This window comes from Pecten maximus, unplaced genomic scaffold (assembly GCF_902652985.1).
Source record: "Pecten maximus unplaced genomic scaffold, xPecMax1.1, whole genome shotgun sequence".
NCBI classification, from domain to species: domain Eukaryota; kingdom Metazoa; phylum Mollusca; class Bivalvia; order Pectinida; family Pectinidae; genus Pecten; species Pecten maximus.
In genome coordinates, this window is record NW_022979486.1 from 8422 (window position 1) to 16141 (window position 7720).

The following is a 7720-nucleotide window of genomic DNA, read 5'->3' on the forward strand; positions in this document are numbered from 1 at the left end:
GTTTTACTTCATTACTTGTTGAGTAATGTGTATTTCTTTCTGTTTAAGGCATTCCTCGAATAATCAGAGCATAAGACAGATATGTTACAGAAAATGGTACCTCTCTCAGCATCAATATAACCTTCATCAGTTTTCCTGAGCCAGTTAACACATCCATCATACGGACAGACTCCTCTCTACCACCTCAAGATGATCCCACCGTCTCCATATCCCCCGTCCCAGTGTCAGTGTCATTCTATAACAAGGACTTAACTGTTGACGGATACATGGCACAGATACACTTCAGATATGTTACAGAAAATGACACCTCCCTCTCTCAAAAATGTTTGAATGATAGGTAGTCCTCGAGTGATCAATGGACGTGAAAAATATGTCACAGAAAAGGACGTCTCTCTGGACATCAACATAACCTTCATTAGTTTCCCTGAGCCAGTCAACATGTCCATCATACGGAAAGACTCTTATTTACCTCCAAGTAGTGATCCCACCGTCTCCATGTCCCCCGTCCCAGTGTCATTCTATAACAAGAACGTATCTGTTGACGGATACATGGCACAAATACAATACAGCAAGATCGAGACCAAACACAAAAAGGACAATATCAGCTGAATATCAAGAATGCCTTTGACTACTTCTACACTTTCAGAGTAGTTATAATAGGTTAGTTAAAATATGTTGAGTATGTAGTGCGAATTTTGATTAAGGTCCGTTTTTCAGATCAAAAAATGCATTTGAAAGTTATCTAATAGAAAATGTAGGAACAATACAAACAAAAGATAACGAATTGTTGTAGAAAGTTTTTAAAGTCAGTTTAAACATGATATCGAGTTTGTATTCCATATTCATCACCAAATTCCACGTATTGGGAATAAATGGTCACATTTTTACTAATATTCAGTTTTTCTGTTTTACTTCCAGGCAAGCCTGATCCCCCATCGAACCTTGTGATCAGTCAAATCACAGAAAACAGCGCCGTCATATCGTGGATTCCCGGGGAGGATAACGGACACATTCAAACATGCACATTAACCTACAATAAATTAAGAGGAGAATTACAGACCAATTTCACCACCAGCAAATCGTCATTCATTGTTCGAAATCTTACCATGTCCACACGTTATGAGGTTTCAGTTTATGCCAGTAATTTAGAGGGGACTAGTGAGATCATCACTGGTAACTTCAGGACAACAGCAGGTACAACCAAATGTTGGTCACATAGACAATATACATATATATATATATCATTATTATTTTTTGAAATTTCGGACAGATATACTGTACATTTTGTTACTTTGATATTGTATTTGTATAGTTAAATAGATAGTTCATACATTAAATCAAATATGCCATTTAACCAATTCATATGGATGTTGATGGCAAAGTTGTAATATGAATACCTCTTTTTTGTTACATGAGCCCTTGGACGTCAATCCAACAACACAAACACTGGTCTCGTCTTGATATCAATAGGAAGCGGGATGATCCTAATCGCTCTGTTGTTTGGAGCTTTTCCTGCCCTTCGTAAGAACGCTATCTTTCATTTTTACATGCGTGTGATTAGTTCATCCAAATCTATACCGATTAAGCAATATACAGTATTTCCTAACACCTTGATAATAATTGTTTTTAAGGAATTTTAACCTGAATACAGATTAATCAAATTTTACCGAGTATCAGATAAAATTACGATTTCGTTCAAAAATTAGCGATGTATATGATTAAGAAATATGAAAATAAATGAATCAATATTTTGGATTGAGACAAGTCCGCAAAACTAAAAATCAAAAGTCCGTTTTAATTACATGAGATAAGACAATTGTTTGGAAAATTGTGAAATTACAATACATCCGTTTCATATATCTATAACAGGATATTTCCATTGAGGAATTATGACGTTACGATGATTAGGAAGTCAAAACGTAATATTTTGTTGATACTTCCTGAAAAAACCAAGGTCAATATATCAAAGTAAAACCATCGAATAACCATTGTCAAGAATTGTGGGGATAGGCCGGTCCACCTCAACTGATAAATCTCACAACACTATATATATATACAAATAAACATTTATTATATACAAAAAATTACAAGAAAGTAGAGATACAAACGACACCAAGTCGCATACCCTCTCACTCGACGCCAATACACTACACATAAATAACCTAAATATATGCCTAATATTAACAATATTAAACCTATAAACAGCCTATTGAAAGTCTTTTCCCACAACTGCGGTCCTCCACACTGATGTATGTTTAAAGTCTTTTCCACGTAGTTGAAACCTCATCCTTGATGTTTTCACTAGTACTGTACGTCTGGATACACCTTCAATGAAGGATAACTGGTTACTGATGGTTACTGACTGGAACATTCATATGGAGCCTTAGTCATTGGTCTCCCAGGCCCTCAAGGTCACCTACAAGGTTACATAGTGACTGAGTCCTAGTAAAAAGTTCATAAACTCCCAGCACAGTATTTTGACAGTACTTTCACCATCATGTACACATTCCTTATAAATAGGAATTTATAATTATCATACAAAGCAGTTCTGGACCTAGACTAATATGAAAATAACTCCTATGCATTTAACACATGTTGCTAACATTATATATAAATACTGAGCCTAAATCACCCTATCTATACATTATTATACACATGTTATATAAGTTTTACTTATTTCACATGAAGTTGAGCACACAGCTCCTTAGCACACAGCTCCTTAGCAAACAGCTTCTGAGCACACAGCTCTCACAGCACACAGCTTCACCACCTCCTGGACATTATCAGCACACAGCTTGTACATGTCTACTGCCCTTTTACAGCTTCCTTCTCACTAGAAACTACATAACTGGCCTTACTCAGGTAGTCATTGGACACACAGTCCTTATATATACATAGGAGCACCCAGCTCCTCCATTCATGGGCACACAGCCTCTTGACCGTGAAGTGACTGTACTGGTCGCTGTCTCCGGTTGAAAATGGACGCACACTCAGGCAAACTTACCTGAGAAGCATGCATTCATGCTTCAGTGACCTTACTTTGGGTTTGAGATTAGCCTCACGAGTAACATAGTACACACTTACCTGTAAAATCACACCTTGGGATACAGTGTAATCACTGCATAGGACTTGTTACACATAAAACATACTATACAAGTATGAGGACTTTTTGACAACCATGGATACACGATGAAAATAGAGAAAGTCTGACAATATCCAATATTTCTTAATGTTAATAAACAGTATGTATATCTGCCTGCATTTGTTTAGTCTGATATATCATCCTGTCTTAGGTATATGTTTTATATCGTCGTGTATAAGGTATGCATGTTATATCGTTGTGTCTAAGGTATATGTGTTATATCGTCGTGTCTTAGGTATATGTGGTATATCGTCGTGTCTAAGATATGTGTGTTATATCGTCGTGTCTAAGGTATGTGTTTTATATCGCCGTATCTAAGGTATATGTGTTATATCGTCATGTCTAAGGTATGCATGGTATATCGTCGAGTCTAAATTATGTGTGTTATATCATCGTGTCACAGGTATGTGTTATATCGTCATGTCGCAGGTATGTGTGTTATATCGTCCTGTCTATGGTACGTGTGTTATATCGTCGTGTCTAAGGTATGTGTTATATCGTCATGTCTACGGTATGTATGTTATATCGTCATGTATATGGTATGTGTTATATAGTCGTGTCTAAGGTATGTGTGTTATATCGTCGTATCTAAGGTATGTGTTATATCGTCGTGTGCATGGTATGTTTGTTATATCGTCGTGTCTTAGGTATATGTGATATATCGTTGTGTCTAAGGTATGTGTGTTATATCGTCGTGTTTAAAGTATGTGTGCTATATCGTCGTGTCTAAGGTATGTGTGGTATATCGTTGTGTCTGAGGTATGTGTGTTATATCGTCGTATATAAGGTGTGTGTGTTATGTTGTCGTGTCTAAGGTATGAGTGTTATATCGTCGTGTCAAAGGAATGTGTTATATCGTCATGTCTCAGGTATGTGTGTTATATCGTCGTGTCAAAGATATGTGTGTTATATCGTCGTGTCTCAGGTATGTGTGTTATATCGTCGTGTCTAAGGGATGTGTGTTATATCGTGGTGTCTAAGTATGCGTGTTATATCGTCGAGTCTAAATTAGGTGTGTTATATCGTCGTGTCAAAGGTATGTTTTATATCGTCATGTCGCAGGTATGTGTGTTATATTGTCGTGTCTATGGTATGTGTGTTATATCGTCGTGTTTAAGTATGTGTTATATCGTCGTGGCTAATGTATGTGTGTTATATCGTCGTATCTAAGGTATGTGTGTTATATCGTCGTGTTTAAAGTATGTGTGTTATATCGTCGTGTCTAAGGTATGTGTTATATAGTCGTGTCTAAGGTATGTGTGTTATATCGTCGTGTATAAGGTATGCATGTTATATCGTTGTGTCTAAGGTATATGTGTTATATCGTCATGTCTTAGGTATATGTGGTATATCGTCGTGTCTAAGATATGTGTGTTATATCGTCGTGTGTAAGGTATGTGTTTTATATCGCCGTATCTAAGGTATATGTGTTATATCGTCATGTCTAAGGTATGCATGGTATATCGTCGAGTCTAAATGATGTGTGTTATATCATCGTGTCACAGGTATGTGTTATATCGTCATGTCGCAGGTATGTGTGTTATATCGTCCTGTCTATGGTACGTGTGTTATATCGTCGTGTCTAAGGTATGTGTTATATCGTCATGTCTATGGTATGTATGTTATATCGTCATGTCTATGGTATGTGTTATATAGTCGTGTCTAAGGTATGTGTGTTATATCGTCGTATCTAAGGTATGTGTTATATCGTCGTGTGCATGGTATGTTTGTTATACCGTCGTGTCTAAGGTATATGTGATATATCGTTGTATCTAAGGTATGTGTGTTAAATCGTCGTGTTTAAAGTATGTGTGTTATATCGTCGTGTCTAAGGTATGTGTGGTATATCGTTGTGTCTAAGGTATGTATGTTATATCGTCGTGTCCCAGGTATATGTGTTATATCGTCATGTCTAAGGTATGTGTTATATCGTCGTGTCTAAGGTATGTGTGTTATATCGTCGTATATAAGGTATGTGTGTTATGTCGTCGTGTCTAAGGTATGAGTGTTATATCGTCGTGTCAAAGGAATGTGTTGTATCGTCATGTCTCAGGTATGTGTGTTATATCGTCGTGTCAAAGATATGTGTGTTATATCGTCGTGTCTCAGGTATGTGTGTTATATCGTCGTGTCTTAGGAATGTGTGTTATATCGTGGTGTCTGAGTATGCGTGTTATATCGTCGAGTCTAAATTAGGTGTGTTATATCGTCGTGTCAAAGGTATGTTTTATATCGTCATGTCGCAGGTATGTGTGTTATATCGTCGTGTCTATGGTATGTGTGTTATATCGTCGTGTTTAAGTATGTGTTATATCGTCGTGGCTAATGTATGTGTGTTATATCGTCGTATCTAAGGTATGTGTGTTATATCGTCGTGTTTAAAGTATGTGTGTTATATCGTCGTGTCTAAGGTATGTGTGTTATATCGTCGTGTCTAAGGTATGTGTTATATAGTCGTGTCTAAGGTATGTGTGTTATATCGTCGTGACTAAGGTATGTGTGTTGTATCGTCGTGTCTGAGGTATGTGTGTTATATCGTCGTGTCTGAGGTATGTGTGTTATATCGTCGTGTCTAAGGTATGTGGTATATCGTCGTGTCTCAGGTGAAGTGTGTTGTATCGACGTGTCTGAGGTATGTATGTTATATCGTCGTGTCTGAGGTATGTGTGTTATATCGTCGTGCCTTAGGTATGTGTGTTATATCGTCTTGTCTAAGGTATGTGGTATATCGTCGTGTCTAAGGTATGTGTGTTATATCGTCTTGTCTATGGTATGTGTGTTATATGGTGGTGTCTGAGGTTTGTGTGTTATATCGTCGTGTCTAAGGTATGTGTGTTATATCGTCGTGTCTAAGGTATGTGTGTTATATCGTCATGTCTAAGGTATGTGTTATATCGTCGTGTCTAAGGTATGTGTGTTATATCGTTCTGTCTCAGGTGAAGTGTGTTGTACCGTCGTGTCTGAGGTATGTGTGTTATATCATCGTGTCTAAGGTGAAGTGTGTTGTACCGTCGTGTCTGAGGTATGTGTGTTATATCGTCGTGTCTAAGTTAGTGTTATATCGTCGTGTCTAAGATATATGTGTTATATCGTGGTGTCTAAGGTATGTGTATTATATCGTCGTGTTTTAGGTATATGTGTTATATCGTCGTGTCTAAGGTATAAGATTACAGGTAAAAGATGTACGTATAGAGTAGATTATTCTCTTGAACTATGTTGGTCTGTACTATCAATGATTTATGTAACATGCTTCATTTATGCAATTGTATTTTATTAGCACCATAGTATTTCATATATACGGGTGTATAATGTCAATATTGATTGCGGTTCAATGGATTCATTATTGGCTCCTATTTCGAGTTTGTTGAACACTTCTTTGTTTAGATACTTTCTATATTGTCTGTGTGTTGTATCAAGCCTATGGAAACACACTGAATAATAGTTTATTAATAGACTACACGTCATTCTTAGTGTTAGACCTGTCGATAATTAATATAGGTATTTCCCTTTTCAGTGTTTTTCTATATTTATACTTTAAAGACTTGGCGTCAACCCTTATCACGGACAAGTCTATAATTGGCATTGATATTTATAGTTTGTCCTCTAATCTAAATATACTTAATCGTATAACTCACCTTGTGCTCTTTATGAATCGATGAGTTTGTGTTATCCTGATATAATTTACGTTATGCTGAACCATTCAAACTGTTGAAAATAATGTATATGCCTACACAATTATTACCTCAAAATATGCAAAAGAATACGAATTATTTGTATCTGGTATTTGTTGAATTCTAGATAACATAATACACATTATACATTCCAATAATATGTTCATAGATTTTAATACTTACATGTGCATCAACATCTAAATATGCATGGGTGTCTATACTACTACATTTCCGTTAACACCAATATTTATCGTCATAAGTAAGCCTGTTCTATTGTATCTACTCACGTCATTCCGCATGTATTGCTTCGAACCGTCTATTTATAGATGGGAAAACATTCCAATGAAGATTTATTTCAATGTTTATCTTTAACAACACAAGCTTACCATGCGACAAGTCAGAAAGAAATATAAATACAAACTAGACAAACGGGAATACTTGGATGTAAACAGATGTGTACTGTCATTATTGAAAGCCGATCATTTTATTTAATATTGGTTCCTAGTTCTAGTTTGTTTAAGACTGACTTGTATACATACTTTTTACGTTATCTGGTTTGTGTATGAAGCCTGTGTTAACAAACTGAATAATAGTTTATTGATAGACTACACGTCATTCTTAGTGTTATACCTCTCTATAAATAGTCCAGGTATTTCCTCTTTCAGTATATTTCTATATTTATACTTTAAAGACCTTTATCTCGACCATGTCTCAAATTGCCTATGATATTTATGTCATGTAATCTAAATATACCCACATCGTACAATTCACCTGGTGTATGTGCATTATTTAAACCGATGAGCCTGTGTTATAAAACATCTACGCTATGCTGAACGATTGGAACTGTTAAACATATAACAAATATTCTAACTGTCATTGATATTTTTCATGTATATTTTGATAGTGT

The 7720-nt window shown here is 36.0% G+C and overlaps 1 long non-coding RNA gene across 1 annotated transcript; it reads left to right on the forward strand.

Annotated features, from left to right (window-relative positions):
• Positions 1 to 613: 613 nt before the first annotated feature.
• On the forward strand, positions 614 to 1440 carry LOC117318720. The gene is made up of 3 exons (XR_004530438.1): positions 614 to 660; positions 919 to 1194; positions 1417 to 1440. It is a non-coding gene; the product is annotated as an uncharacterized LOC117318720 (long non-coding RNA).
• The last annotated feature ends 6280 nt before the right edge of the window (positions 1441 to 7720 follow it).